Below are 10818 nucleotides of genomic sequence, written 5' to 3' on the forward strand. Positions count from 1 at the left end.
CTACCTCAATGCAAGTTGTGAAAAATTGTCTTATATGTGCCTTAGTATCTCCTTTGCCTCTATACTTATCAAACTTAGGTGTCACAAAGTGTGTAGGAAATGGAGGCATTGGAATGCTTTTGTCAAATGGATAGGGACATATGTCTCTCATTGTGTAAGTTGGCTTCGGTGTATTTATGTCCTCCATTTTCTTTTGTAAGTCCTTGATTTGTTGTTCCAAATTATTCTTAGGTGGAGACTGACTTCTTGGACCATACCCCATGCCTGAACTACCGGGTGGAGGAGGAGAATGTTGCATATATGGATGGTATTGATCATAGACATGTTCATATGGAGAAGGTCTACAATGATGCTGCATATATGGACCACTTGGTATGGATTCATGGTGAGGAATAGAATATCTGTTTTGTCCATGTATACCATACTCTACAATGTCATGAGTTTGTTCTAATGTGTTGCCCCCAAATTTGACATGGGGTTTTCTTGTGTCCAAATTTTGAATATGCCTTTGGATATCCAATTGCTTTGGCGGTTGATCCATAGCATTGGTATGTGATTGAGTATAATTTTCTGCATACGACTTCCATAATGGTCTGCGAAGGTGAGTATCATAAGCTTGACCATGTGTGTATGGGACTTCTGGTTTTTGAAACAAAGATGATGGTGATTCAGGCACCATATGTGGTCCTCTATTGCCTCCACTATTAGGCCTCCTTTGATCCATGTTGAGGTGAGGTTGTTGCAAAGGTCGATTTTCCATTATTTGAAACATGTCAAAATCATGAGGGATCCTGGCTCCACTTTGTGCCATCACTTGTAAGAAGTATTGTCTATCTCTCCTCATTATTTCCTCAACCAATCAATTAAAACGGGGATCCATAATGGAGTCTTCCACTTCAACTGAATGTACGAAAATGTTGTCCATATTGTCATTGTGTGTATCATTATTGTTTGTAGTGTCCATGTGCTCAACATTTGGAATGTTTTTATAAGCATCTATGTCAGGTAATGTAGTATGATCAGAATTGAAAAAGATATCATTGTCATACTCATAGGAACTCATGTTTGCGGACTCTTGAACCTCTTTAGCTTCTCTCCTAGATTTTTGGGAACGAGTTTCAACCATGAACTAGGTATTGACCAAGATGTGTGAGACTAGATGAAAATGGAAAGAGTATGGAAGACCAAGAGTTGGATGGAATGTAAATGAATCTGAAGTTTACTTGCAATGTCCAAAGTGTAAGACCAAGTATGCATGTAGTAGAGTAGGTGTGACTTCCAAAGAGATGATAGTTTCTCTTGATGAGGTAAGTTGACCTTAACTCTAAGTAAGACCAAATGAGACCCAAAGGTGATAGACCTTGATGAGGGACCACTTAGCAAAATGTTGTTGTATGTAGTGTGTTGACAAAGTATGATGAGGACAAGCAAGTGACCTTTTGACTCAAGTTTAGACAAATGTGAATGTAATGTAAGGTGTAAAGCAATGATGGACTTTGTGAGACCCAAAAACAGGTTGAATACTAGATGAAAACCCAGAGAGATACCTAGGAAGCTCAATAAGTCTGAAACTAACTGTTCTTGTTTGCTGGACTGTAAATTTTTCCAAATTGTGAAGTTGTTATTGTGACCCAATCTGAATTTTTGACTGTTTTTCTGTGACAAGAGGACACAATGTTGATGAGGACTCAATGTTTGCAAGTGTTTAAAATCAAAAATGACTCAAAGAAAAGTGTGTTGTTTGATATAAAAATGTTTTGCATAACTTGAAGACACAAAAGACAAATGTTTTGATGTTTGATCTTGAATGTTTGATTGTTCAAAATAAGACAAGCACAATTCTTATGGCTAGCCAGGACAATAGTTGTTGATCCCACATGGGGTTTCCCGCGAGGCTACGCTATTCAGAGCAGATACTTAGATGCTTGACCCCACTGGCTCCACCCTCGGCACTCACTTCTCAGGGCAGCCAAGCATCAGCCCCCACGAAAAACTCCCCGTGGCAAACTTTGTATCTCTACTAAGAACTGTATGTGTGTGGGTCGCTCCAGAGGTCCGACCTCTTAACCCAACAACTAGAAGGATTTTGGCTTCTAAAACAAAAAGGTGCTAGTAAGGGCATCTGCTCGTGTGGCCATACATGTGGCACTTTCAGCTTTGTAAATACAGAAGGCTCCCAGTCGGTAAGGGTTACGCCCTACAACTGATCAAATAAATTTGATCAAACAGGTTTATGGGGAGACATAGTGTCGATATGAACTAATCAGCACACGTTATCCATAGTTTTCACCATGGATACAGTTATTTATAGTGGTTCGAAAGAGGTGGGTTTTCCTCACTACCACTTGGGTCGTTCTCTCCTCACTAGTAGTCCTAATGACCACACGGGGAGACAGGCCCTCTAAAGATGAAACAAAAAGAGCCTATTGCCTAAGACACAAAGGACACTGGTTCAATTTTAATGCCCCAATTGAAGTGTTTGCTAATCTATGAAAACAAGGCACACAATGAAAGATCAAAAACCATTGCCAAGGTCCTGCAACAAAGATTTGTTAGTAGTTTGGATTGTTTCAAATGATCACCCCTTCCTGCAAGCACACAAGTTAGGTAAATTTTAGATCCAAAAGACTTTGTGAAATAGGGGCCTTCAACAATGCTTTTTGTTGACCAATTCAAAGATCCGATTCATCACAAAAAAAGACCACCTATAAAATTTCAAGAACTTTCCAGAAATGTAAGAAAATCCAAAAAAATTGCTAATTTGCTCCAAAAATTAATTTTTTATGAAAAATCATAAAAAAATCATATAAAATGAAAAATGGATCCAAAAAATCTGGAATTTTTACTGGACACCTTGATGGTCTTCCAAACCTGCATAAAACAATTCTCGCAACAAATCCGAGCAGTATGTGAGATATGAGCAAAATAATTCAATTGCATCAAATGTAAAATAACAAAAAATAGAGTCTGTGTATAAATCAGAGAGCTTTCTAAAAATATAAGAAAATCCAAAAAATTCGCTAATTTGCTCTCAAAATTAATTTTTCATGAAAATACATAAAAAATTCATAGAAATTTCAAATATGCTCAAAAAATTCAGATTGTTTTACTAAAAATCTTTGATAATCGTCTTGACCTGCAAAAAAAATTTGATGCGAAAAGTCAAATCCGTTTGTGAGATCTGATCAAAACAATGAAAAACCTTAATTTTTAAAGATCCGATTTTTTAAGAAATATTTTACATCAAACTTAAAATCACAAACAACAGATCCTGTGTATAATTATGAGAGATTTCCAAAAATGTAAGAAAATCCAAAAAATTCGCTCATTTTCTCTCAAAATTAAATTTTTATGAAAAATCATAAAAAATTCATAGAAAATTAAAATATGTTCCAATAGATCTGAATTTTGGTTTGAGAGCTCTTGATACTGTCCTCAACCTGCAAAAAATAATTTGGTGCAAAATTTCCAAGCCATTTGTGAGATATGATCGAATCTCTCCAAGATCTTGATTTTGTGTCCAAAACCCTAGTTGCACGAGTTTATTCTCCAAATTGTTTTACAAAACAGCAATATAGGGTTAGAAAAACCTGCAAAAAACACGGATCTAACAAAAATCCATGTCCCACCGGGCGTGCCAAAATGTATACGGTGAAAATGGAAATAACAATAATATTGAAAGACTAAATGAATTCAACCACAAAACCCTAGCCTAACAACAACAAAGATCCACCATAACATATTAAGATTACCTAAGACAATGAAAATCAAATGAAATCACAAAGATTATACCATCACATGTTCAATAGGGTTTGGATCTCCATTCTTCCTATCTCCATTGATCTTGCTTGATATATTTGCTCTCAAATTTTATATGTGCACAAGAGCTCAACAAAGAATGGAAATGTGGTTGCAAGTAGGATCGCATATGAAAGTTCGAATGCTAGGATGCTTGATTAGAATGTATATGTCCCTGGGCTAGATAATGAAGGAAGCATCTCCTTATATAGAAGACACTATGTGAAATGGAGGGATAAGATTGAGAGGTGTAAAAGATAAATGGTCGGTTATGATTAGAGGGTAGGTAAAAGAAATAATAAAATAATGAGAGGGTAGGTAGTGTAGGAATTAAGAGATGAATGACATGTGTCATAGGTAGAAAAGGCTAATGAATTAATTAAATAAATAAAGATTTAATTAATTAATAGAAGAAGTGGGATCAATTAAATAAATAAGATATTTATTTAATTTAGAAAAAAGTATAATTTAAATAAATAAAAGTATTTATTTAAATGAGAAATAAGGCTAGAAGAGGATAAATGAATTAATTAAATAAATAAAGATTTATTTAATTAATAGAAGAATTAGGCTAAAATAATTAAATAAATAAAATATTTATTTAATTAGACATGACAATTTTAGGTGTCTACACTCATCACTACCGGTTGAATGTCCATTAGAATACCTGCTCTATCAATCAAATCCTGTTCACCTAATCGAATCACCACATGTGGTCACAAACATAACTTCATCTACCAGTTTTTATTGCTGCTACAAAACCGCATCATCCCATTCTTCATAAATTTCATGTACCGGTTGTCAGAATATTATTTTGTCTGTCTTTTACCGGTTAAAGTCCTATTTGTCGGTTTTAATAAAACTCTCTACTTACCGGTTAAGCCTTACCGGTTGAACTGTAAGACTCGGATGATTGTAGAAACATAGTGTTGGCATATGATGAAGTGGTGATAATGTATGTTGTCATTGATATCAATAGGTGAATCGGTATGAACTGGTATGAAGATTGGAAGTGGTTATGGTCAATCAAGATGGAGTGGACCGGTGTCGGGGTTCACTAAGTGTGACTACCAGTTGGTAGTCTCTGTTCAGCTCTAGGGTTTCTGGTTTGGCTTATGCCATGCAACCGATGACATTCTATGATGAGTTAGTTAAGAGATAAGGAAGAGATTGTGGTGCCATGTCAGCTATGTGCATGTGAAGGATTTCCTTGAGGATCTTGCACGTGAAGATCGAATGCATTGAATGTCTACCTCAGGAATGCGTGATGTTATGAGCGGTGTATGAAGAGCGTGTGATGGGTTACTGATTTTCAGATGTGGTAAAGATCGGATGATGCAGAATGACTTGAGATCTGTTTTAGATCGGTCCATTCTATGCAATGGATCTAACGGTCAGGATTGGACCGCTTGTAATTGTAAACCTAAAATGTTTAGGGTTTAGGGTTTATGCTACCGACCTAATTGTTGTCTATATGGTCAATGATGTTTGTTATTGTTAGTGTTGGAAAATGATGTGTTTGTGTCCGCATGTTGAGACACTTGCCAAAACAGAGTGTGGAACCTGTAGAGTGTGATTGCAGAGGAGAGGAGCGAAAAAGGATCTGCCTTAGCAAATAGTGATGTTATCAAATCAAAGATTTACGTGTTGATTTCTAACCATTTCAACAGAAGGAAAATCCCTTGACGGGGTAGCTTTAACAGGCTTGTTGCAAATCCTCTAACCAGGTGACTCAAGTTCATTGAGTTCTTTAAATCCTCTAGCGAGGTAACCTTTAACAGGGTTTATAGCCATCCCTTAACCGGGTGATCTCTAACAGGATTGGTTCCTAATAGAACTTTATTGTAAAGTCTTTAATCGGACTAGGCTCCTAACAAAGCGGATTTCTAAAGAGTTCAAAACAAGTTTGTGGGTATTCATCCCCACCGTGGTTTTTCCCATTTGGGGTTTCCACGTTAAAAAATCTGTGTTATGGGTTGTGAGTTTTCATGTGATGATTGAGTAGTTTTTTATTAAGTTAGTTATGCATGCAGTGCTAAATGATTGTGGTATTGTTGATACAACTCATGCTTGATTATATCAGGAAGTAGTCATCAAGATTTAAAGATCTGTTAAATGTTATCTGAAGTATCTGTGTTTAACCGGTATACTCATGGTTAAGTTTAGTGGTGAAGACAATCGGTCAAGTACATTGTTTTAATACGATAAAGTGTTGAGAAATTTTTTGTTTGTATTGATTCACCCCCCCCCCCCCACCCCTCTCAGTACCAGTTAGGGTATTATTTGTTCATAATTATTCTAACAACATACAACATAGTCATCATATGACAATCTAATCTCTTTACAAAACAGACATGTACCAATTGCATCAAGCAAACAAACATTCATTACCGGTTCAGATCAAATGCCAACAATTACAACAAAGAAACAAAGAGAAAAAATACACAGAGAGAAGATTGTTTTACACACGCAAACCAATATTTATTCAATCAAATGGATGGATTACATACAAGTGCCTTGAAGATGTCTTTCTTAGATTCATCTTTCTCAAACTTACATCTTCATGCCTACCTAAAATAGTAGAGAGGTTGCCATTATATAGAATATTACATGCATAATGTTGATGTAGTCTCTTAGAAACAACTCATAACCTCACAAGATAACAATAGTAAACTTTGCTAATAATAGAGACTACATGTTTTCTACATTATTCACCATTTTTACAACTAACAAATAAAAAACTAATTTGTAAACTAAACTACCTAATCTAATAGTCTAAAATTAGAACTGTAGCGTGACAATGTACGGTAACATTTAGTTGAATAGTGGTGAGACTCGAGCATCATCTACCAACAATAATGAGGTATTTCATGATTATGTGATCACATTTGCTCAGTGACATTTTAGATTTGATTATTGTGGATTCATCAAATTCTTCTTCTATCTAGTTGAAGAGGCATATAGAGGTGAGTCTGGGTGTAACTGTTCTTAAATAGTTATCAATTTGTTATTGGTTAAAGACAGTTGGTTTGGGTCTAATTGTCTTTGACAGTTATTAATATGTTTGCAATCAGTTCTCTACAATTGAAATTAGTTGCTTTTTCCACCGATCATCAACACATTGTTTATGTCTTATTCAAAGTATTCACTATATCATTGAATAAGATGATGGAGAGGATGTTGTGGATAATATTTGTTTCTACCAACGAGCGTTGGTGTGTAGATTTGTTGGGTTTTGGCCTTCTCTCTTTAACCTCCATCGTTAAGTGAGTGATTCCTGGAAGTTGTTGGTTGCTCATGGCATAGAGCTTTTTCCTTGTGACAAAGGCTTTTTCATTGCTTCCTCTCATGATCGTGATTTGGTCTTGGGTAAGTTATGGGCTTTGGGAGATCACTCTCTCTCTCTCTCTGTCAAGCCCTTGACAACCTCTTTTTACCATCTTACTGAACCATTTAATGTGCATCTGGTTTGGGTTCGCCTCCCTAATCTTTCCCTCCACTTCTAGGAACAGTCTTCTTATGAGGCCATTGGTAACTCTATTGGCCTTTTCTTGAAGGTAGATGATGCCATGTCTTCCATGAGTCACTCTACCTTCATCTGCATCTTAATTGATATTAACACCTCTTCACCTCTTTCAAAGGATGTGGTTCTTATGGTTGTGGATAGGCCTTGGACTCAACCATTGGATTTTGAGGGCCTCCCCTTTCGCTGTCAGAGATATTTCTTAATGGGTCATTTAGCTTCAAACTGTTCTCTCCCTCACTACAAAGGTGTTGCTACTTGGTGGAGGGATGTTACTGTTGATCACTTGATTGTCAATGTTTCTGATTCTAATTTTGTTGGCTCCTCTCAGGAGGATGATGTTTCCTCCTGGGATGAAGTTGTACCTTTTACTACTACTAAATCTTCTGGGGACCCTCTCGCTACTAGTATTGTGGCCTCCTTTGTTCCTAAGGCTCCACTTTCGTTGCTCTTGTACGATAGCTTAGATTTCTTCTTGTCGAATCTACTCCTGATGTTGTTGTGCGCCTACAACCTACAATTGTTGATGACAAACCCTTTGCGGGTTCCTCCTCGCTTGATTCTTCTTTTGTTGGCCCCAATGATAGTATTGCTTGGATTGTGGTGTGTCACAAGCGCAAGGGGAAGTCTTTCCCCCTTCCCCAAATCCCTCCTCCTCTTAGCTTGGGTGAGTGTGGGATGTTATAAGTATGCAAACTTAAAAAAAGATTGAGGTATACAACAATTATACAATCTATATATTTTGACAGATCAAAGCAGTGTTGCAAGTACATGTTGATTAGTTGATTCAATAGTGAATAAGGTCTGATAATGCAAGGTATATAATACTTTTTGATGAAGTTGTGTATGTTGGTGTGAACGGAGCTTCTCTAAAGATTGTGGACAAAATACAAGAGTTCATTTGCAAATTGATAACTTTGTGGAATATAAAATTGATTCATATATTTGAAGACATAGTATTCAATTTGTAATTTTTTGAATGTATGCTTCCAATATTGTAATGTTTCAGATTTGAAGTCAGTAATTCATTTATTTGTAACATCCCTATGGTTGGTGCCTCAAGGATGTTGAGTTGATGCTCAGATTGAAAAGGTTGTGATTGTAAGAGTTAGTGCTCTCAAGCAAGAAGTTTGGTGTGAGTTGGTGCCCTTAAATCCTATACATGTTAATGCTTTGTGAGGCTGGATTAGGACAGTAGATCCTAGTAGCTCTTCTCATTGTGGTTTTTCCTAGTCTGATTTTTCCACATATTTCATGTGTATTGGTTTCATTGTGTGGTTGCATTCTTTTCAGTTTCAGTTTAGAGTTTTTCTAAGTTCATCAAAAAAAATTAATTGGTTAAGGATTTGAATCATATATCTTCTACTGATTTAACCCTCCCCAACACCCCCCCCCTCTCAGCAGAAGAATTGTATTCTACATGTTTCATGCCCCTAAATGGTCCTACATCAGATAGCCTCATACAAGAAGTGGTAGAAGTGAGCTAATTGTCATCCACAAATGCAGAGGAAATGAATAGTATTTGTTATGGTATCATTCCACCAGATTATCCAACTAGTCTTGTGCATGGGGAGGAGCTCTAAATTCCAAACACTTTGGATGTGAGCCAAAGTAGCCTCATGATTGAGCATTGATGTATTAAAATAAATGTCCTCGTGGCCTTAGGCTTAGCAACTTGCCAAAACCATATTGGCCAACAACAACTCTATTGGCAAGAGATAGCAACTAGCAAAGGAAAAAAAGGTTGAGCCTACAACATAGCACAATCCAACCTCTTTAATACTTTGTGAGGCTTGACCCAATTACTCCAACTATGCCACGTCATATAATCTCAACAATAGCCAATATTGGTTCAAAGAGCCCTAATTTATTGCACATAAAAAAGCAGGCCTCTCTTTGGCCAATTGTTCAATGCATAAGCATAGCCCCACATTTATTATGTCATTTCGGTCATGTTGAAATCTCTGCATAGAACCCCATGAGTGATTATTAATGTTAAAAAAAACATAATGTTCGATTAGTGGGGTCACCATCTCGGTCAACTTAATGTTGATGCCATGTAAGAGACAAAAGGGTGAAAACACTACCCTAACTTGTTTTATAATGACTACATAAAACATTGTTGGAAGACCAAATCAGACAACATGCAATAGAAAGTAAAATCTAGAAATTTTAACTTCTTGTAAGCATAAAATATTTAAACCTAGGAAATACAAAGGAACATCAAGAATGGAGTATTTCCATGAGAGATCTTTTAGACCTTGGACATTCCAATAAATATAGTTCATAAATTAGTATCAATGACATCTACGAGTTATCTAGTTCCTCAAGACCAAAGTCATCATTTTACAAATTCACTTCATAGGCATCAAAACTTCCTTTCTAAAAGTGAAGAAGCGCCCATTGTTACTTGGTTGGCATAATTCTCCTTCATGCATTTGCCTAGGAAAGCTACGAGACCTCCTCTATCCAATAGGAGAGAAAGCAAGACAAGCATTGACAATAATCAATCAAGATAAGGTTGACACCACAAGTGGGGTTCAAATCATTTTCACCTAACCAAAAGTCTCTCCTAAGGAAGGTTCAACTTAATCTAATTTTGGAAGTTTTGAAACATTTTTATAAGCTAGTTCCCAAAGCCAAAAATACAGGTTTTTGTTACTACATTTCTTGGCTTTGTGATTGACTACAATAGACAAACCTTCATCTTCCTTCACAAAAGGTGGTGACCTACAAGAGGGTTGTGCAATGGCCTTTGGACGCGAGGAAGATAGAGGATGGTTACCAGTCTTGTGTTTTAAGCATTGACACCAATAATAGGTTTACTAAAGGTTGATATAAAGGATGTGTTAATTATATCTCATGTGGCCAACTTGAATATCCACAATCTTTGAGGCCCTTGGATAGGTCTACCTCAACATAAACCCATCACTGAGAACAAACTAAATAGAACCATCATAGTTCAACACAAACAAGTATGCCTACAGAAGAGGTTATCTTGCTCAAAAAGTTCTAGCATGGATGTAGTTCAAGAAACTCAACTCAAACAGAGACCTTAAAAGTCTTGTCATCCAAGGTTTGAAAACAAGCAATGAGGAATGGACAAACCAGGAGCCACAATTAAGCATTGCCTTAACATGATTTCCTTCAGCAAAGTGAAAAAGAAACTAAGCTTTAATAAGGTTTTGCATGGTGACAATGCAATGTCCCCTTTTTGAAATGGGATTTAATAATAAATCAAAATATAAAAAATTATAATATAATATAATTATAAAATATAAATTTAATTAAGTTTAATGAATGGTCAAAGAGCATGCAATAAAGAGTTATGACTATTTGAGGATTAAAGGTATAAAAAGAGTGAATCAATCATCAACTAGGAAAGGAATTGACGAAAATGTAAGTGACTTGAGGAAATATAAAATAAAAAATTATTTTCAAAAGACAACAATTAAGGATGAATAGTTGGGATTCTTTGAATGGGTAGAAATAATGAA

This window comes from Cryptomeria japonica, chromosome 3 (assembly GCF_030272615.1).
Source record: "Cryptomeria japonica chromosome 3, Sugi_1.0, whole genome shotgun sequence".
In the NCBI taxonomy this organism is placed as follows: Eukaryota; Viridiplantae; Streptophyta; class Pinopsida; order Cupressales; family Cupressaceae; genus Cryptomeria; species Cryptomeria japonica.